Source organism: Leptodactylus fuscus, chromosome 7 (assembly GCF_031893055.1).
Source record: "Leptodactylus fuscus isolate aLepFus1 chromosome 7, aLepFus1.hap2, whole genome shotgun sequence".
Lineage (NCBI taxonomy): Eukaryota > Metazoa > Chordata > Amphibia > Anura > Leptodactylidae > Leptodactylus > Leptodactylus fuscus.
In genome coordinates, this window is record NC_134271.1 from 82666651 (window position 1) to 82692748 (window position 26098).

Sequence of the window (26098 nt, forward strand, 5' to 3'; positions counted from 1 at the left end):
ATTCACAAGGAAGTAGCAGTGACATCACTGAGAATGCAATTTATCAGTCCCTAGATAGCAGGAGTGACAGGTCTGAGAACCAGGGGCATAGCTTTTGGGGGTGCAGAGGTAGCATTTAGTACTGCACCCTGATGGGACCACAAAGGTCTCTCTGTCCCATAAAATATACCACTATTCTAAATGATACAAGGTAAGTTAGGGCCCAGTTACAGATTTTGTATTGGGCCCAGGTTACGCCTCTGCTTCATACATATTATGATAATTTATGTTATTAATTACAGTAATCAGTAATTGCCACAGAATTAGCAGATCAGATTGTAAATTGTGTTTGGTACAAAGATGACTCTGCTGTCCTTGGATCAGGTGTATAATATGCTGAGTAATGTAGATTATCCTGTCACTGCAGATTTTCCCAAGGCTGTAATTTCTCCAGGACAAAACAATCTCAGGATTTTCTGAACCATCAAGGTCACTTTACAAAAAAACCCATAAAGTAAACATATTTTGTTGCAAACCACTTTGTGTGAGATGCTGCAGCTACAGAAAATGTCCTGAAAGTTTCAAGGCAAATGGTAATGGAATGAGAGCTGGAGATGTCTCCACAACGCGCCTTTCCCAGAGCAGACTGACATAAATGACAATGACTCAATTTGTAAGCAAAAATCCAGTGTAAATCACTCAGTGTAATACAACTAACATGGCTGAGCACTTCGGATCACTTTTCTTGTCTGTATGTTGAGTGTATTGTTTCATGCTCATACTTGGTATGTATTAGTATGAAGCTTTTGTAGGCACCTGACTCACTTTTATTAACCGTTAACCCTTCACACCAACGTCCATAAAGTTGTTCTTAGGTGGGATTTGGAGACTGGGTCTGCACCACGATAGACAAGGTATCTTTACAGTATATGCTGTTTATATGCCTCTGAGTACTGTTCATATGCCGTGTTCTATGTTATATACTGTGTTTCTGCATGCTCTGTGATAGCTATTTACTAAACTGAATATTGAATAATGTATCAAAAAGTTGTATATTTGTATGATGCTAGAGGCCCGGTGATTGTTTTATTGTGTTTTTTTTTAAATAGGCTGTTACCTGCTGGAGTAACCCCAGCAGGTAATAGGCCCTAGTTACTTACCGATCCTTGCTCCTGCTCATGAACACTGGTGCTTCCCCTTCTTCAGATATGGCTGTGAGCAGGAGCGGGAATTGGTAAGTGAGGCCGCGAGACCACAAACCCTGACACACTGCTGCTATCATTATACTCTGGGGTAACACTGTTACTTACCTCTTCTGCATTTCAGCAGGCTTTGGGCCTGTTTGGTGATGTTCCAGACATCACGTGGGCATGGCCTGCTTCATTATGCTTCACGGCGCAGACTTGGCTCTCATGACGCCTGTACCAACATTGAAGATGGACAAAATCAGCAGAGAGTGCGCCAGAACCCAGGAGAGGTAAGTAGCATTGTTTATGTTTGTATCCTTGCCTGGGTCTCCAATCATTATACCCTGGAGGCTGAAAAATCCCAGAGTATAATAATTGTTCATGGGTGGTCCACAATCGGACATAACACTGTGTGCAGGGCCAATATGGGGCATAATAGTGTGTGCAAGGGCTACTATGGGGCATAATAGTGTGTGCAGGTGCCACTATGAGGCATAATACTGTGTGCAGGGGCCACTGTGGGGCATAATAGTGTGTGCAGGGGCCACTATGGGGCATAATACTGTGTGCAGGGCCACTATGGGGCATAACAGTGTGTACAGGAATACAGTTTGTGCAAGGCGGGGCAGTCGGGGGGGAGAACTGTCGGGGGGGATATCAAATGTTCTCCTTGGGGCCCAGCCATTCCTAGTTACGCCACTGATTAGCATCTATACTAGTGACAGGTAGTAAGAGGTGGAGAAAGGAGAAGCCCCCTGTATTGGAATTGCAGAGGGTTTCTCAAATGCCTTTTTACATTTTATTGTTGAATTAGCAAATAAAAAAGCTGTGTAGTGAAGATGAGAGAACAGTAAGTGAAGGGGAAGAGCCTGTTCCCTCTTCATACAGTGAATTAGTGGAGAAGTGCTGTTTCCCATACATAGACTCTACATGTCTGCAGGCAGCTTTCTCTTTGCACTGCAGGCATTAAGAGGATTCTTCAACTTTTGCTGTGTAAAGATAATTTTTTATGCACTTCTCTCTACTTGACTACCCGTTTGTGTTAACCTAATAGGGTATTAGTGATAGACAGCAACCAGCTTCCCTGATTGTATTCAGTGCTCTCTTTTTCCCATTGTCAGGAATCTGTTTAGCTGCATCATAACCTGGATATTGTGTACTGTTTCCCTGGATCTCCTCTATTGTGTTCTCTTGGGCTTTTCTTTCTTTCCTTTGTTATTTTACAGTGACTTCTTCCAGAATTACATGGAATAAATCAGTAGTAGTAGTAATGGATATGGGAGGGTGGAGCAGCCTGCTTCTTATTGTAAATGGCAACAACTTTGGGGAGCAAAGTTAAATGTGCTAGAGCCATAATGGGACTATTAGCAGTAGAAAAACTGACAGGACACCACGCAGAAAGGCTAATACTGCCAGAAACAGACTGCCCAACAAGACCCTGTAGATAATTCATCTTTTCATGACATCTCAGGTACACTTTATTGTACTTGTATTTGTTCCACAGTAGGTGTGCAGCTTAGGTCAGTATAGATTCTTGTAGTTAGCTAGGTGTCAGCCCTCAGCAGAGAATTGAGATACTACCACTAGTTGGATCACCAGTGATCTCTCATAGCGGGTGTGGCGGTCAGAAAAAATACCTGGGTATAGAAGGCAATGGGTGGGCCAAGGAAAAATTTCAGAGTGGTTTTCACATGGGCTAAGTGAATTTCCTAGGTGGGACTATGACCCAGGACAGTGCACATTCAATGTTAACTCCTAGAAGGAATAATCACCCAGGTGTGTAAGATAATTTCCAGGGAGAGATGGAGCCCTAGGTGTGTAATTGGGTAGTCCCATCAGGGGAGATTTAGGGTAGCATAGCCTAATAGGCTACAGAGCAATCCCAATTGTAGAGTGAGGTGCTGGAGAAAGCTGCTCCCTGGTTACAGTGATAGTTGGGAGTGAGAACTGAAAAGGGAGAAAGGGATGTTAGGTGCAGATGCAGAAACCTTCAACTTTTTTTGTAGCTGCATGGAAAGGGTTAACTTCCTGGCTAGATTGCCTATGTGATAGTGAGGCAGATTGAAGCAGAATGGTTTACTGTAAAATGTCGGTGTTGCATCTTATGTTATATATGATTGTCTTTTTATATAATGTGCAGTCAGTGTTCTAGTATTTTCTGGAAGCTGTATCATGAGCCGACTTCTTAGAGCAGGAACAAAGTTAAGTCTATGAGTTGCACCGTGGGAGAAGTTCTTTGTTGCACTCCTGTGGTGAGACCCATTAACGTCAAACGTTGCCCAGGTTACCCAGGGTGGGAGTAGCTCCGTATTTAAGGGCATGTTCGTGAGCTCTCAGTGAGTGGGTTGGCTTGAAGGTCAGCTTGAGATGAGGACTACTTATAGGGGAGGATAGTTAAAAACTTCACAAGCTTGGAAGTTTGCTGCACAACTCAAGTAGTAGAGTCACTTTAGAGTAAAGCAGTGACATAGCTAGGGGTTCTGTATGGGGTGGGGGTGAACATCTACAAGTGGGCCTCCAACTTAGGTATACTGATATTATCGCTATACAGTCACCATATAGAGTGTAATGGGATCACCGTCTCCTTAAATAGACAAGCACTTTTGGCACAAAAATGAGAGTCCAATGCAGCCAAATGTGATGCAACTGGTTTTATTAGAACTTGTGCAAGCAAAACAAAACAAAAATACAAACTAAAATCCTAGCCATCCGGCTACTACCTTCAACAGCAGGTATCCTAACTAAAGAGAGCTGGGCCTACTGCACAACTCCCTAGATGCAATACACAGCAATTCAACTCACAGATGGTTTTCCCAGGAGCAGAGAGAGCCATATACCTGTGTGCTGTCTGCCCTTTTATACACACATCTCTGGACACAAGGATTTACCCTCACACATCTGAAAAACCTGGAGTGGCTGAGTGGAGTAGAGACCTCCCAATACTCCTACTCCAGCAGCCAGATCTTTACCAGGGTTTTGGTAAGACCCACCAGCCAGGAGCACAGCTTTTCTCAGCTGCATCTAGATTGTATATGACAGGAACCTGGGAGAAATGTGTACTTCCTTCTATCACTTTGCCCCATGTACTGTCACAAGTGGTAGATAGTGGCTCTATACAAGGCTCTGCAGATGATTTGGGTAAATGCAGTGTAGTATCATCTGGTGACTTACAATTGATGTCTCTGACTAATCTGGACTGCCATGACCACTTTTTCAATCTTTGTAAAGTTTGCATCACAGACATCTTTGGCACCTAACTTTTCCAAGCACCTGACCCACAATGTCCTCACCTGTACACCCATACTGCTGCTAACCTCAATTATAAAACATATAATATAACCCCACATAATGAATAATACTCTCAAGTGCATCTTCAAATTAATAAGTTCGCAATGTACCCTGTCACGGGATGGTTAGAGTCTATACTATAGGCAATGTGTAATATATATTTCATGTGGAATGTATTCTCTAACCTGTTGTATACATCAATGTGTAGTTGGCTGATTAGGGTCTAGTGTGTTAGCACATTGTATGCAAATACCTCTAACTAGTGAGGACAATGGGTGGAGATAATCTGATCAGTGTCTCCAAGAAGATGTTGGATGGTGCATTGTCCATAGTAGACAGGGAGTCTGCTGTCCTTGGTATAGGTGAGGGGGGAAGGATCTGTGACTCAGCCCTTCCCCCCCACAGATATAGGTGTAACAGTCTTAGTATATAGATGTAGCTAGCAGTTAGTATGAGTTAGCCGGCCTGTGCACAGCTCTGTAGAGAGCCAGGATTTAGTTACAGGACCAAGGAACCAAAGCTATCATTGGATTGTGACTTCTGTGGACTTATTGTTATTACGGTTGATGTGACCGCCGCCGGCTACTAACTTTGTGGATTACAATAAATTGCTGTTGTCTCCTGACCTCTTGCGTCCGTGTTGATTCAAAAGACCTTCCGGAGGAAGACGTATACCTTCGCTCCGTGACAACTGGTGGCAGCGGTGGGATCAACAGCGGACAGCGAGATGGACTACAGCAGCCCAGCGATTAATGGAGCCACAACCTCAGAATACAGGAACTGGACTATGGCAAGTCTACAAGTAAGGGCCCGGGAACTAAACCTGAGTTACCAGGGAAGAACGAAAGATCAACTGATCGAGGCACTGGAGGAGATGACCCTGCAAAGCGACCATGAGGAGGGCTGCCCCCAGGAGACAGTAGAGATACGGGAGTGGCAGGTACAGACCCAAAAGAGCAGATGGGTTGTTTTGTATGAGGAGGAATTGGCAGTGCTGGGGCTAGGAGCAACTGCAGAGCAAAGGAGTAGAGCATTACAGAGGGCTCAGGAATCGGAGAAGGAGGAACAGAGAATGGCGTATGAAAAGGAAAGAATGGCGCATGAAATGCGAATGGCTGAGATAACTGCGCGGAATTATAATCAAACGTCGACCCCCAGCCCAACAGTGAGAGAACCACCATATGTCTCCCATAAACACTTCAAGACCTTTGATGAAGCGGCTGGGGATGTTGATGGATATTTTCAGGACTTCGAACACCAGTGCCGCCTGATGGAAGTCCCAGAGAAGGATTGGGTCCGGTATCTGGTGGGGCACCTACGAGATGGGGCTGCGGAAGCTCTCAGAGCCATGGACCCTAGTGATCAGCGGGACTATGAGGCCATTAAAAGAGCGGTGCAGAAGTATTATGCAGTCACTCCAGAGTCCTACCGAGTTCAGTTCCGCTCTTTGTCTTACAATGGGGGAAGCTCCTTCCACATGTTCGCCCACAAGTTGAAGCAAGCATGCAAGCGCTGGCTAGAAGGAGAGGAGGCTGTCACAGTCGATAAGATCCTCCAAGTCATACTTAAGGAACAGTTCTTTTCCCAGTGCCCCGCTGAGATCCGTGAGTGGGTGCTGGAACGGAACCCAGCCACAGTTGAGCAAGCTGCTTCTCTTGCAGATGAGGGCCTGACCATCAAGCCGCAGTGGAAGAGGTTGTTTGCAGAGGAGCGGAAAACTACCACAGTCCGCCAGACACCCTTCAGCCAGCCACCCACCTTTCGTGTCCGGCCTCAGGATTACAATTCCCCCCCTACCCCTGCCCCAGCCCATCGGCCTCCAGCTATGAACAACCCTGTCCCTAGACAACGACCCACTGGAAGAATGCTAGAGCGCAGATGTTTTGGGTGCGGGCGGCCTGGACATTTGCAAGCTAGTTGCCCTGCTAACATGGGGGCACGGGCCACCGTGGCATCCCGGCCTATTCACTACCTGGGAACCACCCCTAGGACAGAAAGTTTGGCCCCATTTCCAGATGACTCCATGAACGACCCATCTGTTCCACCTCCAGGGGTCTATGGGATTCAGCCTTCCGCTACACATCCCGCAAACCTTCAGAGGAAGCACTTGCAGGAGGTCCTACTGGATGGCCGAACAGTTGTTGGATTCCGGGACTCGGGAGCTTTCCTAACGGTAGCGGACCCCCGAGTTGTGCGACCCGAGGCCCTAGAGGAGGGCCCTGGCATTTCTATCCAGTTGGCAGGGGGTACTCAAAGACGTATTCCTAAAGCTACCGTGGAACTCGACTATGGTTATGGACCAAAACGATGCACAATTGGTGTGATGAGCGGGCTGCGGGCCGATGTTCTGTTAGGCAACGATGTTGGAAATCTACAGTGCCACTTTGTGGGAGCAGTGACCCGAAGCCAAGCTCAGAGAGACGCCAACATGGATCGACCGGATTTTCTGCCAGATGCCAGCCCTTCAAACCTACAACTTTACCATTCAGTACCGCCGAGGGAACCAACACCAGAACGCAGATGGGTTATCCCGGCAGGAGGACATATGAGCTATAGAGACTGATGTGCATTCCCCAATTTACCTGTGTAGGCCAATTGTGTCATGCACATGTTTTGAGAGGGGGAGGGGTTGTCACGGGATGGTTAGAGTCTATACTATAGGCAATGTGTAATATATATTTCATGTGGAATGTATTCTCTAACCTGTTATATACATCAATATGTAGTTGGCTGATTAGGGTCTAGTGTGTTAGCACATTGTATGCAAATACCTCTAACTAGTGAGGACCAGTGAGGACAATGGGTGGAGATAATCTGATCAGTGTCTCCAAGAAGATGTTGGATGGTGCATTGTCCATAGTAGACAGGGAGTCTGCTCTCCTTGGTATAGGTGAGGGGGGAAGGATCTGTGACTCAGCCCTTCCCCCCCACAGATATAGGTGTAACAGTCTTAGTATATAGATGTAGCTAGCAGTTAGTATGAGTTAGCCGGCCTGTGCACAGCTCTGTAGAGAGCCAGGATTTAGTTACAGGACCAAGGAACCAAAGCTATCATTGGATTGTGACTTCTGTGGACTTATTGTTATTACGGTTGATGTGACCACCGCCGGCTACTAACTTTGTGGATTACAATAAATTGCTGTTGTCTCCTGACCTCTTGCGTCCGTGTTGATTCAAAAGACCTTCCGGAGGAAGACGTATACCTTCGCTCCGTGACATACCCCCTTTAAATATTGCCCTTTATCAGATGTGGTACCTGTGTAGGCATCATGACCCTTTAACTCATTACCCTTGTATTCATAATTCCCCCTAATGAATCCTCCCTTATAGTTATAATTCCTCATCCTAAAACTATTAAAATACCCACAACTGCATATGCGATCCTTTGATGATCAGAGCTACCGCCACCTCCGCCCTGTCCATGCATAGGACGTCTGTGTCTTGGCGCAGCATTGCACCCGGTTGTACTGGGAAGAAGACATGTTCAGCCTGTGTTCTTGGTGTTTTGTAAACTGCAGGCCTTGAAGTGGCTTGTGATTTACAAGTTTAGGGCCCATTCACACGGAGTAACGTGCCGCGTGACCTGGCACGTATACGCCGTGTGAGATTTTGCGGGCCGTATACGCTCCCATTGATTTCAATGGGAGAGTGAAACGTAAACGCGGCGTTATTTTGCGGCCGCAAAATCACGGCTGCAAAATAACGCAGCGGCCCGCAAAATCTCACACGGCGTATACGTGCCAGGTCACGCGGCACGTTACTCCGTGTGAATGGGCCCTTAAGTTGCAGGATGGGTTTTAACTAGATCAGTGCCTACTCACACCAATCTAGTTAAAAGTAAACTATGTAGTAATGGTGGCCCTAGGGTGGGCCCCACAGAATCAGAGGACCCGGGGCAGCCATTGCCTCGCCCTCCCCCACTAGCTACGCCACTGACCTGAAGAGATATCATTTGGTTCCAAGAACTGATGTTTCAGAGGATCTCATGAGTTGGAGAATGTGCTCTCCAAGGGCGGGCAGTGCAGAGCAGAAGTTTGCTGTTCACTGCTGCGGCCTGTAGTCTATAGTTGCTTTTTCATCTGTCAACATGTTGACAGTATTCCACTAAGGTATTCCATATGCTGTGCTTGCTGTATCTTCAATATCTACCTCAATAATGCCAATTTCACTGAGGAGCAAGTGTCTGTGTATCCTTCATTGCTAGTGGGCATCTTCATGTGACTCCCAAGGGATGGTAGAAGAGTGTGGTGCTGGGCTCTGAGGAGCAGCCATATTACTACCAACGGGCAGCTGCATGTCAGTGCCTATTACATGCAACACGTGCAGGAAATGACAACCAGGTAGACAGTTTAAAGAATTTTACAACATTTTTCGGCGAAATTGAACAGTTTAAAAACAGTAGTAAGAACAGTAGTCAGCAAATCAATGACATGTTTACTTCTTCCACCACTAGGCCTTTGCAAGGGGAATCTCCTTTAACATATAGTGTAAGGATGAGACCAGAAACTCAGTCTCTTGTAGTAACTGGGTATAACTTGTAATTGTTCCCTTTTCCCTCTCCATTCACCTTCTCACAAGATGGCTGCCTTTGTCTGTAAAGTCATCCTGAACATCCTGTTTGACCCGGCTCTGCCACTATGACCGTTGTCCCTGTGTCTGGGTCTTCTTCCAAGGTAAGAGCTTAGTCCTCTTGCCCTTTCTTGTACATTCTGTATCTCTACCTGGCTCTACAACCCCACAGCATGTCCTTTCTCTTTGTCTGCATGCAAACTAACTTCACGATTTGAAGTGGAGACATGGGGGTCTCAGCCATCATGTCCCACCTGCTTGTTGTCAAGACCCATAAGACTGCCAGCCTCTATTGGCCTGGAAGTGAGCCCACCACACTACACATGTAGAAGAAGTTTTTAGTTGACACCAAGCTCTACAGATACTTAGCGACTACAGCTCTACAGATACTATAGATACTTAAAAAATCTGAATGCTCTTCTTTACCTGTCATTAGTTATCCCTGAATGTAACCACAATTTTATTTTTTTACATAATAAAGAGTAAAATCTAAGGCCAGATCTGCAGCAGAATTCTGTAACACAAGGAATATATTTCTGCACATCATGAAAAAAGGATAAATGCGAATCTTATTCACTTGTTTGGAAAGTGGGTTGAAGGTGCCAGATTTTTTCTGCTTGTACAGCACAAAAGACTAGGTGCCCCCTTGGCCATAGCAGTTATCATCTAGAATCAGACACAGTCAGGAAACGTAAAAAGATAAGATGCAATATAATGTATAGTGAGGTTTTTGTATTTGTGAAAAAACTGTTCGCTGAATCTTGTGGGCCAAAAATCAACATGAAGAAATAGTAAAACAGTATTCAAGATCATTTGGGTTCCCCAGGTGAAGTAGCACTTGGCGATCAATGTTTGGCGTATCAGCCTATGTTTTTACTGTGGAAGGTAGCATAAAAGAATGTATAAGCATCCAGGGAAACACAAACATTTCTGTCCTTTCCTTCAGTTGTAGATGTAAAAGATTTGAAACCTGGCAAATCTTACCAGTCCTGTGTGTCATGTGCCAACAAGTCTCATTTATGTCTTCCCCAGCGCATTTCTGAGGCTGAAACACTTGCTCACATGGCCATTTATCAAGCAGGTATGGCACGTCTGTTTTCTGGGTGATATACCAGTGTCATTGACATTAAAAATGGATGAGTGGGTTGGGGAAAAAATAGATAAATAAATAAATAAATTCAGCCTTTTTTTCACTGACAATTAAAAACTGATGCAAAACAGATGTTAAAAACTGACACACTTATGGAAATTGGACATTAAAAACTGACAGTTCCACTTGTTATTAACCTCTTCCCATAATAGTATGGTGGAAACCAGGTCTTTAGGCGACTTCTCTGCTACTGGTTCTCTGCTGTAAAGTACAACGGATACCCAGAGCTAATGCCTGTGATCAGAGTTCACTCTGTTTGTGGGCATTCCTAATTGTCAGAGGGACCCAAAGTGTAAAGTCTGCCCCGAGACCTGTTCCTCAATAGTAATGTAGCGAAATTCCCATAGACTGCAATACAGTTATATTGTAGTCCATAGGACTTGTAATAAAACAAGTGTAGGTTCAAGAACCCCTAGGGGTGTTAAAAAATAGTACAAAAAAAGTTTAAAAAACAACAAAACAAAAATTAAAGTAGTTCCTTACCACCCAGCCAGGACACTAAGCTGTAAGGAATGTCCACCCCACCCCCACCCCCCCGACAGTACTCGTCCATAGATTAGTACTGGGGGGCATTCCTCACAGCTCAGTGTCATGGCTAGGCAGTAAGGAACTCCCCCTCTGATAATACAAAGCTACGGACAGTACTATAAGGAGGCCATTCCTCACAGCCTGGCTAGACCGTCAGAAACACCCTTCTGACAGTAAAGCGCTATCGGTAGCTGCACCAATATCTCTTGCCTGGGGGAATATAGCAGGAAATTCAGCGCACTGTCTGCTTTCTAGTGGTATATAAAACCATGTGTGCCCGAGGACATGAAAGACCCTCTTTAAGAAGCATAAGCAGTGCTCCCAGTACTGAACGCCTGCTCCCATTGCACCAACTGCCTTATTTGCATAAGACGTCAAAGCCATCCACAGGCCACCTTTTTTTACAGATCCCTCATAGATTTCAGGATACACTCAGGAATAGGGCCCATTTTGTGATGGTCCATTAAAACAGACAATAAAGTGATGATGTGAATATCCCCATTCACATGTATTTCATTTAATCCAGCCATGAGATGGTCAGTCATGCGGATAGGGTTTAAGGCTGTACTTCTTGTAAAACTGATCTTGAAGGGAAGAAGCATGGCACAGCAATTTTCTTTAGTGTTCATTAAATTCCAGTGTCATACATCGTCCCCGGAGTCACACAAGACGTATGCACAGTGGAGCAGATTTACTAATATTGTTAAACACCTCAATTCCTGACCACTGGATGTTGATATTACTCTGGTTGCAGTTGGCCAAGCGCTTGATACTATCATCATACAAGTCTGCATAACGCCACCAATATTGTAGCTTTGCACGTGAGCCTGGGTTCACTATGCCAGTCATCTTATTAATATGTTACCCATTCATTGTCAATCACTGCTCTAGGTGCGGAAACACAATGGCACCAGTACTGTAAAGGCAGCCGATTTCCAATCTTCAAGTTCCTCAGACAGACTGAATAGTTAGTTCATTCTTATTACAAGTAATCGACAAACTTGAGTTCTGAGCTTTGGTGTAATATGTAAAAAAGATGGATTAGTGAAAATTACTGGCAAATCTATATTCTACTATTGCAAATCCTAAATGTCGCCATCTTTATCCCCAGCTGTCGCTCTTTGGGGATATTTGTATTTCTGTATATAAAAGGCTCGGTTACATTTGCTGAAATGCATTTCTCATCTTCTTCATTACAGAATATGTTAGTGACTGTTGCCGGGGAGAAGTGAATCATTTTTCACAGTGGGGCCTTGAGGATTGTATGCTAATCGACTTGAAATATTGGTCGTCTTGATTCCCACAAATGCTAATTCCTTCTATGTACACAGCGATTTCCATCATCTTCCCATTAATAGCCCAGTGGAGCTCTGAATTGCACTTGGAGTTTGCTGTAGTAAATCACATCTCAACCTTAGTCAATGGCAAGAGACATTTTTTATTTTCAACATGAATAATTGGTAATAAGCGAAGATATGAACTATAAAGGAGCGAGTAGATTGTTTCCCACATAAAGGGGCTCCAAGTTCAAAAGACTGAAAGTCAAGATGAAGGGTAGGAGCTAGACACCCTCGGAGATTTCCAATACAAAAGGGACAGCATGGTTGGCAGAGTACCCCACCTTCACTGGAGAGACATCCGTAGCGTAAAATCCTAAACTGGCAAATCTACCAAAAGGAATTTCAATGAATTGAATTAATTCTTGAATTAAAGGCTTTAATTATTCAGCACCACCTCATAGATACGCCATAGAGTTAGGGATCAGGGTTAGGGTTAGGCTACACATTAAGGCTAAGGCTTCAGCTGGCAGTTACAGTAAACATGGGGGTGAGGGGTAAGTGGCCCATAGACATTCAATATTATTGTGCAATGTGGATTGCACAATATTTTGATGGCAGCCCCTAGATGGTCAATATTATTGTCAAATATTTTGGTTTGTACAAAAGATTGTACCGTATGGAGGCGATATTGAAGGTTGTGCAATACATTGCGCAATCACGAGCACAGACGTACAACCACATTGTGCAAACAGTCCCTGCCAGAAGTCAACATGTTGAGTGAAACTGAATTGTGTTGTGTGATAATTGCTGTGACCGCAAGTCATAAAAAAAGGAAAGAAAAAAGGCTCGCAGAAAGGTAGAAAATGGGCTAAACAGTGGTTTATTGATAGGGACCCATGACAAATTACTCAATGAACTGAGAGTACCAAATGATTTCCGCAACTTTGTACGAATGGACGGAGAATTATTTGATGAACTCCTCGCTTTGGTTACTCCTGAAATCGGTAAAAGGAACACTATCAAGCCCAAATACACATCACTAACACAAAAAATTGCGCAATATTGCCAACAGACGGCACAATATTATCCCGTTTGCACAATATATTTTCAAGATTTTGAACATCACACAATATATTGCACAACCTTTCAATATTGCCTACATACGATCAATTATATCGCACAAGCCAAAATATTGCGCAATAATATTGATCGTCTAGGGGCCCCTTAATATGGAAGGTTTAGGTAAGGTTACATTTACACAGAGGATTAGGGTGAGGGTATTGATTAATTTTAGGTTATGGGTAGGCTCAGGGTTAGGTTGATGCATATAGGTGGAGTTTAGCTGAAGGTTGGAGTTACACAGGGTTATGGATGGGCTGTGTAAGGCTTATATTTTAAGGTTATTGTTCGAGGGCAAAGGTTAGACTCAGAAGTATGGTTGCATTGACTCTTAGGCTTCATGTACATGACAGTATGCATGGTCAGTGTGCTAGTTGTGTACTTGCCCCATACGCATGCCCTTGTATTGTCACAGTCCCATGTTTGGGACCAGGAGCCCAGGGCAAAACTCAGGATTGACTCAATACCAGTCTATTTTGCAGGCCACACTCACTGAAGAAAGTGAATGGGCCTGTGGATGCAATGTGGCACAAAGCCATTGTCCATGTGTCATCTGTGACATTCAGCCATAGACCCAGTACATGTACACAGTCATGTGCATGTAGTCTTAAGATATGTTCACACAGAGGAATTTGGAACCGATTTTGAGGAGGATTTTGCCTCAATATGAGTTACAATTTCCATGTGAAATATGCCTTTCATTCATTATAATGGATGAATAATTATATTCCCCATCAAAAATAATCAATAATATCCAAGACCATAGACTGCCGACCAACAGGCTCAAAAGCAAAACAAAGAACAGAGATAGAGACTATACACTTACACTAATGGAAGATCCCTTACAATGTGAGCTCTATGGGATTAATGCCCCTCAATGCAAGCCTCTTTTAGCAGCATAAACAAACATGGATAAGATCGTAGAACTCTCACCCTTCACTTTCCCTGCCCTTCCACCTATCTTATATTATTCAGTGGTCTTCACATTCAAAAGTTGTATCATATAAGTTGTATAAGTCATATCGCTATACTGTTACATCAGCATTGTGTGATATCTCTACAAGTGGGGAAGATAAATTCACTTCATTGGTCTTTCTTTTTGACCCAACCTACAGATCTGTTTCTAACAGATGTAACTCAGACATCGATCCATTTCACATCCATTAAACATAGATCCATTGATTTCTATTGGGTCTGTGTGTCTGTCCAAAAGGCAAAGCTAGAGCCTGTCAGTTTTTTTAACTGACCATTTTTTCAGCCAAAAAAACAGACATATGAATACACTTATTTCACTGGTTTTAAGTTGATTGTTTCACTGCTATTTTTCACTAGTGTGAATAAGACCTTAGGGTTAGATTGAGGGTTAAGGTCAGGCCATTTCTACTTCTATTTCTACAATCTGCAAAAAAAAAAAAAAAAAATGTCTGTATGTAATCCACAAGCATAAACTCGAAAAAAGATTTGATCCCCTACATTTGTCTGTGCCACAAATATGGGCAAAAACAAGACAGGCTTCATAATTTTTGGAATTTGAATACAGCACAAAAACTATGGCTGTGTGTATAGACCGATACAGAGTGATGGGTCTATAGTTTTATCTGCAATGCGGATAACTATGGTGGTGTGTATACATCCATAGACTGAGGTTTAGGGCTAGACTAAAGGTCATGGTTAGACTGAGGTTAGGTTTAATTTGTGAGTTATGGTTAGACTAAGGTTTATGGATAGACTTAAAGGAGTTCAGCTAATGGTTATTATTAGACAGAGGTAGAGGGTTATGGCTGACTAAAGGAAATAACCACTGAGTAGACAAGAAGTTCAGATAAATTCTAGAGCCGCTCATTTTCATATTAATATTCCCTTCATCCATGTCTTATAAGACACATTACCTTATCATACTGTATATTGAGGAATAAATTGCTCCAAGGGTCCATCAGAAAATCTGTTTCTTTGTAGAAGTAAATTGTCTGACAATCAACAAACATCTCCGTATTTAATCCTCCCACCCCGGGCCAATTCTAAATACTCTGCACAAAATTATTCATCTCCTCCCTCAAGGACAAAGATGGAAGATTGAAAATCACTGCAATAGAAATAAAATAACATGAGGTAAAACAGATGCAGAGTGATGACTGCGAATATTAACTATCCCTGCCCCCCATGGGGTTGTCATTCAGCTGACCAAACACCCTGAATAGTATAAGCCTACACTGCTTTGTAGTTACTAGACTACTAATACATGTATTGTCCTGCTCCTTCTATATACAGTATATGTTATAACTACAGCTCAGACAATCTATTCAAGAACCAGGAAGCTCATGATGTACAATTTGATGCTCTTCACAGATAGCAAACTATTAAAATGACTCCTTTTTTTTCAGCAACCAAATCTGTGACATTTCAGGGTTCACAAAAATGAGTTATTTGTTGAGCAGTTGTAAAATAGCTGATTTAGTTTTTTTGAAAACAAAATTGTTTCAAAGTATTACAAAAAAAAATTTTTTTTTGTAATTATAGGAGTTATTTTGCCAAAGAGGAACATTTAGAAGCTGGAGAAGTTAATCTGCTTTCGTGCGGGAGCTGAAGCCTAAGAAGCTTAGTGTTGGGCTTGGCGTCTCACCCTCTGTTTTTCTGTCGGCTCTGCCACTCTTCTTACCAGTCTTGTCACTCAGACCTGCTGTGCTCCATAACAGTAATAAGAAGTTGCAATCGCCCAAACTGTGTAGTGACGCTGGGCATTCTGGGTAGTTGGCCGCTGTCAGCGAGAGGCACCATGTATTAAATATCCTACTATAATCTATTCCTAAGTGATGCCCTAGAAATATTCCAGTGTCGACATAAAGCAGCAATGATCGCTTCTATCCAGAAATTAGGATTCTAACATTTCACATAAGTAGGGTTCACCATCGACTTATTATTTCTACTCACGGCCGACATCTCCTGGTGTAGGTTTTGGCAGCGGGAAAAGACTTAAGACACAGTATTAGTTATTGTAAAATCCACATAAGCTCCTTTGTCGTTCTCCAAATGACTGTTTGCTTATACAGAGCCAAATCATTGTGCAGCTCAGTAAAGTAGGAGCACTAAATGCGTAATCTTAGCATAGATGACCTTAGACCTCCCAAGAGCCAGGAGTATAAGGTGTCTTCTGGTGTATCTAGTGGTATCATTGGTGGAGGGCATCAAAAAGAAAGCACATTATATGAACTGTTAACACCTAATAACATCTCATATTGTTTTGGTTATTATCAATCTGTCAAGGTTTCTAGTGGAAACAGAATTTACCTTGGAATATATTTATCCCTCTCCTCATCCCCTATATACTGTAAGTGTCACATGATAGTTTTGGGAATTTCCTAAGTATTGAGGGCGGTAAAGATGATGGTGATCAATGTCAAGCGATTGGGAAAACAATAACTTAATATTGTATTATACTATATATATATATATATATATATATATATATATATATATATATATATATATATATATCACCTTGGACAACCACCCTAAACTATTCGGTTAATGCAGGCATATTGGTCACCAATGTATAGTTAGTACTATGCACAGTTTGAGGCTGGTGTGGAAAAATGCTTCAAAGTAAGAATGCTTTCAAAAATAGAATTGTTAATAGTTTATAGAGATGAGCGAACAGTGAAATGTTAGAAGTTCGAAGTTCAATTCGAGTAGCTGCTCAATACTTGACTGTTTGATCGAACATCAAACCCCATTATAGTCTATGGGGAATACATACTCGTTTAGGGGGAAACCACTATTCGACTCAGGAGGGTTACCAAGTTCACTATGACACCCCAGGAAATGATGCCAACACCCTGGAATGCAACTTGGACTGCAGGGGAAGCATGTCTGGGGGAATCTAACACGCCCAAGTCCCTGTATTACGTCGGGATCCCTGTCAGCTTGCGATATGCGGGAGCTGACTTTCTCCCATAGGAATGCATTGACCAGCGTTGATTGGCCGAATGCCATACAGAGAGCAGCATTCGGCCAATCAACGCTGGTTCTGCCAGAGGCTCGTCTGTGAGGAGGCGTAGTCTAATTTAGGACCAGAATGGAGACTGCTGTGGACCGATCTTAGACTCCGCCTCCTTCAGCAGAACCAGCGTTGATTGGCCAAATGCTGTACTCTGTATGGCATTCGGCCAATCAACGCTGGTCAATGCATTCCTATGCCAAGATGTAGCAGTGCTGGCCGTGCGCTCAGCTTGGCTACACCGGAGATGCAGCCGAGCTGAGCACACGGCCAGCACTGCTACACCAGAGATGTAGCAGAGCTGAGTGTGCGCTGAACCCTGCTGCACACTCAGCTCTGCTGCATCAGAGATGTAGCAGAGCTGAGTGTGCGCTGAACCCTGCTGCACACTCAGCTCTGCTGCATTAGAGATGTGCTGAACCCTGCTGCACACTCAGCTCTGCTGCATCAGAGATGTGCTGAACCCTGCTGCACACTCAGCTCTTCTGCATCAGAGATGCGCTGAACCCTGCTGCACACTCTACACTGCACACTGCTACACTTGAGATGTGAACCCTGCTGCACACTCAGCTCTGCTGCATCAGAGATGTAGCAGAGCTGAGTGTGCGCTGAACCCTGCTGCACACTCAGCTCTGCTGCATCAGAGGTGCGCTGAACCCTGCTGCACTCAGCTTTGCTGCATCAGAGATGTAGCAGAGCTGAGTGTGCGCTGAACCCTACTGCACACTCAGCTCTGCTGCATCAGAGATGCGCTGAACCCTGCTGCATACTCAGCTCTGCTGCATCAGAGATGCGCTGAACCCTGCTGTACACTCAGCTCTGCTGCATCAGAGATGTAGCAGAGCTGAGTGTTCGTTGAACCCTGCTGCACACTCAGCTCTGCTTCATCTCCGGTGTAGCAGTGCTGAGTGCACGGCCAGTACTGCTACATCTCGGCATAGGAATGCATTGACCAGCGTTGATTGGCCGAATGCCATACAGAGTACAGCATTCGGCCAATCAATGCTGGTTCTGCTGGGGGAGGCGGAGTCTAAGATCGGTCCACAGCAGTCTCCATTCTGGTCCAATCTTAGACTCCGCCTCCTCAAAGATGAGCCTCCGGCAGAACCAGCGTTGATTGACCGAATGCTGTACTCTGTATGGCATTTGGCCAATCAACGCAGTCCTATGGGAAAAAGTCAGCTCGCACATATCTCAAGCTGACAGGGATCCCGACCAGATAGAGCCCCAAAGAGCTGGGTGATTGACATTCCCAACTAAATAAAGGTAATCCCTAGCTAACCCTGCCAGTACATCTATCCCTGTCTCACAGTCACATAGTTCACAGTCTCATATGAACCAGATATTAAATCCACTATTCGTATAAATTGGAGGTCACCTGATTTAGCCAGCCAATGACTTTTTCCGATTTTTTTCGATGCCTCCGTTGTCGTAGTTCCTGTCCCATCTCCCCTGCACAGTTATTGGTGCAAAAAAAGCACCAGGGAAGGTGGGAGGGGAATCAAATTTTTAGTGAGTTTGCCACCTGGTGTTCGACTCGAATCGAACATCTTGAACAGCCTGATATCCGATCGAACATGTACTTGATCGAACAGTGTTCGCTCATCTCTAATAGTTTATTTTTGTCAATTAACAAAATGCAAACTAAATGGACAAAAAGAAATCTAAGTCACATAAATATTTGGTGTGACCGTCCTTTGGATCCAAATAGCATCACTTCTTCTAGGTTCACAGTTTTTAAAGGAACTTAGCATTTTAATCCGCAATATTTACGTCAAGTGGGGCTCCGACCTCATGCAGCTTTCCTGGTCTTATATATTGATGACCCACTCTTAAAGGGGTATTCCCATGTACATAAACATTTTTAAATTTGTAGATAATTAAAAGATAAAATTTTTGCATATATAAGTAATTAAAAATTCTGCAGAGTTTAAAAGATTTTCTCTAAATAACTTGTGGTCATAAGTTAAATCTTGATCAGTTGCCAATGGAAACGACCACAAATGCAGAAACTTTCTGTGGCCTGGGCCTTGTCAGGAAGCCGGCCATGATTTTCTTATTGCAGCTGGGATATGGGGCAGGGACACTATATGTGTGAGAAGATATCCCAGCCACAATAAGGAAATCTGACCTTAGAAAGTTTCTATATTCATGGTCGTATCCACTGGCAGCCAATTAAGACAACAACCTGTCACCACTAGATATTTAAAAAAAAATCTTTAAAACTCTGCAAAATGTTTAATGACTTATATTTGCAAAAATGTTTAACTTTTAATTATCTACAAATATAAAAATGGTTATGTACATCGGAATACCCCTTTAAGATCTAACAACCGCTGTTGAAGAAGCTGCTGTGTTCAGATGAGTGATTTGGTCTCTTCACTGACTAGCAAGCACATCTGGGCATGTTGTAGTGGCTGTCTTGGGTATTGCAGCTCATTCCATTCACTTAAATGGAACTGAGATGTTTCTGTACCATGTGACTGATGAACATCACTTCATTGGAACAGGGAAGAGGCAGCAGCTCTCATGTGCACTGATGCTTCTAAACAACAGCTGATTGGCAGGGGTCCTAGATGTTGAACCCCCACCGATCACATATTGAGGATAGATCATCATTATATAAGTCCAGGAAAACCCCTTAACTTTATATAAGCAGTCCCATACCAGGACAATTTCAGTCCACCATGTCACCAAAAACTCCTAGTAGATTTTTGTTTTTGTGACTTTTTATCTCTTTTTTTTATTACCTAGTGGGAGAGAACCCCCCCGCCCCCCCCCCCCCCAAAAAAAAACAACAACAAACAAACAAAAAAAAACAAACAATACATGAATTTACTACGTTAAAATTCCCATGTTTTACCTTTTTCTCATTTCCCTTGCCACATATATGGTTTTAAGGAATGATTTGCCTTTTTGTGAAGTTGCATTCATATTTTGAGCAATGCCCACAGCTCCGTTATATCCAGTGGAAAGTTTCATCACTTTTGTTAATGAACTTGCATTTCATTAGAAAATCTTCCAAGCAGCGGTTAATAATGAGTGATTCTTGGGCTGATTTAGAGCAATATTAAATATGATAATTTTTGTTCAAATACGATTTAATTAAGTCACTGAGCAAACAGCTTGAGTAAAATCAGAGGAGAACGCAAGTTACCACTGATTAATGGAGACGCTGGAAAAGATGAAGCGATGGGGCATCCATGTTATGCAGAATGTGTCACTGGTCCAGAGTGGTAAAAAGAGAATTACTCATCTTGTAATCGCTGTTTTCTGCCACATTCTTTCACATTATATTCAGATGGTTTAAGGATATCCAGTATTTGTCTTAGTGACCACAAATATGGCCGCCATGATTGTTTCAGCCTGATGTTCAATTAAAGCTGCTAGACCTCAAGGTAAAATCTCTAACAAGGCCCCCACCTACCATGTGCCATTTATAATCCTTGGCTCTTATTATGTATCAAAGTAATCTTTGTACCCCCTCAGTCACCAGAGCCCGTGTGCAACCACTGGCCCCCAACATTGAACCCCTTGTAGTAATTTCTCTGCCTCCAAACATAACAAAAAAGTCAATAAGAGATGAACTGATAACTCAGTGGAGAGGAAAGACTTTCACCTTAGACACCACAAGACAAAGTAGGGTTGAATTCCGGTGCACAGGACCCCACGTCATGCACTAAAATTATTAGACCAGAGGTGGCCATTAGAGTTACTGATTAAGAATGGCATAGGAAACACCAGGGGTTAATAGATGTTCCTAATGTAAAGTCCTTATGTGCAGAGTCTTCATCCTGTACAGTGACTATGTTTTGTGTCTTCCTTTGCTGTAGTCTTTGGATTCAGTCTCCTCAATCTGTGGGGTTCTTGTGTGTAGTTTCCCTCCCGCTGCAGCCCTTTTCTTCCTGCACAGTCTCGTTCTCTGCCATCACTGTGTCCAGTCTCTTTCTCTGCCATCACTGTGTGCAGTCTCGCTCTCTGCCATCACTGTGTCCAGTCTCTTTCTCTGCCATCACTGTGTCCAGTCTCGTCCTCTGCCATCACTGTGTCCAGTCTCTTTCTCTGCCATCACTGTGTGCAGTCTCCTACTCTTGTACCCTCAGTTATTTGTGCGGTGGACTTCTCCGGCCTTAAATGTATAGGACAGGTAGTAACTACCAGATAGCTTGTATTTCTCTGTTACCTGGTCACACAGGGACTCCTCCCTTTCCCTCTCAAAACTTCTTGGGCAATCCACCACAATGAGACCCCCGTCATACACTTACACACAGACATACATACACATATATCCACATCCTTCTCTCACTGTCCAGGGACATGCTTGATTGAGTCTTCTCGACCCACAGAGTGGGTCACTACAAATGTCATCTTATGTGATCTATACTGTGTACTGTGAAGGTATAGTGAGATCCAGTCACCCTATTAGCACACACAAAGTTCCACAGCCATTATCTCTTTAAGAAAAGGGTTGGAGCTACAGACTGTAAGAGGGTCTCTCTTTCAGTTCCAGGTCAGAGTGTGCAGGAGAGAGGAGAGGTGTGTGGAGGTGCAGTGTGTGCTATAGCCACATGGTGTGATAGCACAGGAGGCCGGAGACCTGCAGAGGTGAGATGAGACCTTGCAGGGACGGAGCTGCAGTCATAGGACCATCAATTCCTAACTAGTGTGAGAAACACTAAGAACATTGAGAGACTCACTGGACCGAGGCCTAGTGAATGCAAGATTCCTGGAGGCTCAGTAACATACAGAGTTGGGGTGAGTGTATCCAGCATCCCAAAGAACTCGCGTTACCTGCTGTCCAGAAGGGGGATCTACCCAGTTGTACTTAACCTTTGAGCTCCTGGAACCCAGGACCAGAGGAAATCTATTAGAGAGTGTGAGCAGCAGTGGAAGGCTGAATCATACTAGTGGTAAAAGGGAAGACTGGCATCTCACTATACTGGAGCAAGGTGAATCCTCCTGTAAAATCTGTCATCTCCTACTGACTACAGAAGTAAACTGTGTTTGGTTAACCCTGTCTGGACTGTATTCTTTCATCAATCCTCTGTTACTCCTCCTGGAAATCATCCCTTCTTCACCTATATCATCTGGCCCTGGGACCTGCCCTGGTTGGGGAGGGTATAACATCTGACACTGCATCACCACCTATTCCCAGAGGCCCTGCCTACAGTGCCCGGCTTCACCTCAAGCCGAAACCCCAACTGGCGTCACAACAAACTTTTATTTTTCTTTATTCTTCTTTAATCCATTTTTTCTTAAACCTCCCCTTTTTCAAGGCGCTGCCGCCCCCGGTGTCGGGCCTGCTCGCACCGTGAATCAACATAGGCTGAGCCGGGGCGACTCACATGCAGTCTCTTCCTTCTGTAACCCAATCCACCAGGGATGTGTCAGAATGACTGGACTAATAAAAAGTTGCAATCCTTTAACATGTCATTGCACAAATCTCTAGTTATAAAATGGGAGGAGCTACATGATAGCGCCCCCTGCAGGTAGACTGTTCTTCTAGCCTCACAGAAGGCAACTGTCTGTAGTCTTTTTCTGATGTTTGTATTTTTCAGTTATTATATCCACTGTACTGTATATAACACCTCCCACCCTTTGCATGTATTGTGACAAATGTCTGCCCGCGATGTCATTGGGAAATAATTTAGCAGACAGTGAAATGTGAGCTCATTTCATGCCCAGCGTGATACGTAGCGCCCAGGGCCAGACTACACACTGCTTAATGTCTGTCATACCCTTTGCTCTTAAAGGGCAGCTCTTTATTGAACACTTATGAGGCTCAGCCATCCATTAAGAAGCCCTCACTTCAGTTATGTCTCCAGCGGCAGGACACACACCGGCAGAGCACATCCACCACACTTACTCCTAATGTGCTTGACTTGGGAAAGTAATTAGTATTTTCCTGTGATAATTAGCACGTGTGAGGCACGATACAGGAATGAATACAATGTGTTCAGATATCTCATCACCTTTCCTTAATTATACAGTTGCCGGTTATTGCGGTGTTACACTAGACCCTGCTAGTGGCCCCCCTCGTCTTCCGCTGCCACTTTTCTCCTTTATGTTTCTATGAAACATTTTTTCATCTGTTCACCCTCTGGCGGTAATATAATTAAGCTTAAGAAAACACAAGGGGTGATTACATCTCCTGATCTGTTTAATGAAAATCTCAGCATTGCTGTCCACTGAAAAGCTGCATGCTGGAATATGAAAATGATACGTACAGTTATGGTTGACTTGTTGTGTCCTGCGCTTCATGATGATGACCTCAGGGCATAGCCATTCACCTTGAAATGACACCATCGAATGTAAAGCATCTAGATAAAAGGCTGGCATTTCAGCTACAAATTAAAAAAAATAGACGTTCTGCAGACCGCAGCTTTTAATAGACAGAGGCTCAGATTTGCTATTGTGGTTGCAACTAGTCAATGGCATAATTGTGGCTCATCTTTGGCATAATGTGGTACATCTTTACTTTGGTGCAAGAAAGGGCCTTGTACCAAATGTGCAGCGTAATATCATCCCTCTATGAAAGAAAGAGTAGAGAGATTGATGAATTCCCCCCCCCCCCCCCCAATATGTTCATTTACTGAAAGCAAGCAGAGATACTGAAAATGAATTGAATTGAAATTTAAAGTATATTGGAAATTTGAGGTGTTGAGCTATCGGTGGTTTAGAGATTATCATTTTTGCTCGGCAGCGCTGGAATCTGAGGCTTGAAGCCAACCAAGAGAAATGTTTGCAGAGGATTTGTGTGTTCTGTAAGTTAGTTGTGAATTTAGATTCTGAACCTAAATGATAGTCTATAGTATACAGTACCATACCTCCCAACTTTCAAAGGACAGAAAGAGAGACAAAATGTGAAGCGCGGTGAGTGCTGTAGATTTAGCTCCACCCACTTCTATGTTGACTCCACCCATAATCATCCATCATCATTCCATGTGCCTCCACACAGTATAATGCTCCTACAGTCACCCTAAGATTATATGCCCCCACATTATAATGTTCCCTTCCAATTGCCCCACAGTCCCTCCCTCATAAGTCCCTCTCTTCGTCCCCAAGTTTAAACTGGCAGAAACTAGAGGGGGACATTAAACTAGGGCAAGTGGAGGGGGACATTAAACTGGAGTAGCTTGAGGGGGACATTAAACTGGGGCAGCTGGAGGGTGACATTAAACAGTGGAGGTAGTTGGAGGCGGTCATTAAACTGAGGGCAACTAGAGGCAGACATGTCACCCTCCAGCTACCCCCATGGTTTAATGTCCTCCTCTAGTTTCAGAATGACAGTTTAATGTCACCTCCATCTGCTGTCCCAAGTTCAATGTCCCCCACTTCATCTGTCCCTAGTTTATATTGCCCCTAACATCTACCACCAGTTTATTGTCCCCCTTCATCTGCCACCAGCTTAATGTCCACATTTATCTGCCCTTAGTTTAATTGCCCCCTTCATGTGCCCCCGTTTAATTGTCCCCTTCATCTGCCTTCAGTTTAATTGCCCCCTACATCTGCCCCCAGTTCCCCCCTCTTGCTCACATGTGCAATCTCTTCTCTCCTCCTTAGCTTCCATCAGTTTTCATTCCCGCAGTCTCCTCTTTCTGTGTAACGCTATACTGTCCTATAGTATCCAGAATAGCTTCGCCCACACAAGAGTCTGATCACATAGTCATGACATCATTAAAGGTCTGGTCTTTTAGCAAACTAGGATTTAGGCTTTACCCTACCATGAGAGAACTGGTGGATGGGGCAAAGTTTAACAGCAAAACACTTCAGAGGCATAGCAAGACTTCAGGGGTATAGCGGGACAAACTGTAAACTATCTAGGACGGTGGGACAGCAGCGTAAAATGGGGACTGTCCCGCGGGATCCAAGATGGTTGGGAGCTATGCAGTACAGACCAGTTGTTGTTGCTTCCCCTCCCCTGAGGAGATCTAATAAAGTGCTTTATAAGCACAAGTAAAAGCTCCTCCCAGACTATGAGATCTGTGCTCTGCTCTGTGGCATTATGAGAAGAACATTCAGGATAAAAGGCATTTATTGAAACCTATTTCTAGAAATAAAACACAAACCTTTACAATGTGACTTAGGGATGATTCCTACCCTGGCTCTGTTAAGATAAGTAGTGGCTAGAGCTGCCCTTACAGATGCTGGCCCTGATATCTCCTGCTGTTATGGTATAGACTGTGCTTGCAATGTCCATTTTTTGCATTTGATGGGAATGGTATATGGCTAACATATCCAAGGTGGAAAAGAAAGAACCTCATTGCCCCAATGACAGTTTTGACCATACTCCTGCAGCTCCATGATGAATTTCTGACAACTGTGAAATGTGTTGACAGGAAATTGTGTAGTGGCGGATCTCCATCCTCGGCTGACATGGCCGTAATAACGTGTCAGTATTAATTCAAGGTTTGGATTAACTATTCACTAACTGGAGGGGAATAATACAGGATGAGGCTTGGCTTTAGACTGTCCTAGTGTGAGATCCGTATGACTTATAAGGGTTTTTTGTGTCATACGGAGTGGATTGTGGTCTCCATCTATTGCTTTCTTATAGGAGACAGTAATTGTCTCTACTGTTATAACTTACTTGGTTGCACGTGAGATGCTTGGCTGTATACTCCGTTGTGATCTGGGCACTGTGTGATTTCTACTGCCATCCTGTGTGCAAGACATGGCATCTCTAGGGAGCAGTCATGCAAGATTGTGGTCAGCAGTCAGGAAGAAACTTCAAGCATACAAAAGACAATGGACTCTAAGCATCTGCGGAGTGCCATACAATTGTGTACATAAAGCTTCACCGTGTGATGTAAAGTTCTGGAACTTTCTACAAAATTTTACCTTCCATTCATCTCCGCTCGTAAAATCTCTGCTCACTGTCACTGTCTGAAAATCTGTACTTACATCACAACTAAGGATTTGTTGCGGTTGAATCCAGACTAGACAATCCTGTGCTAAGTAAAATCTTCAGCAGCACAAATCGGTATTATAATCTGATATTTTG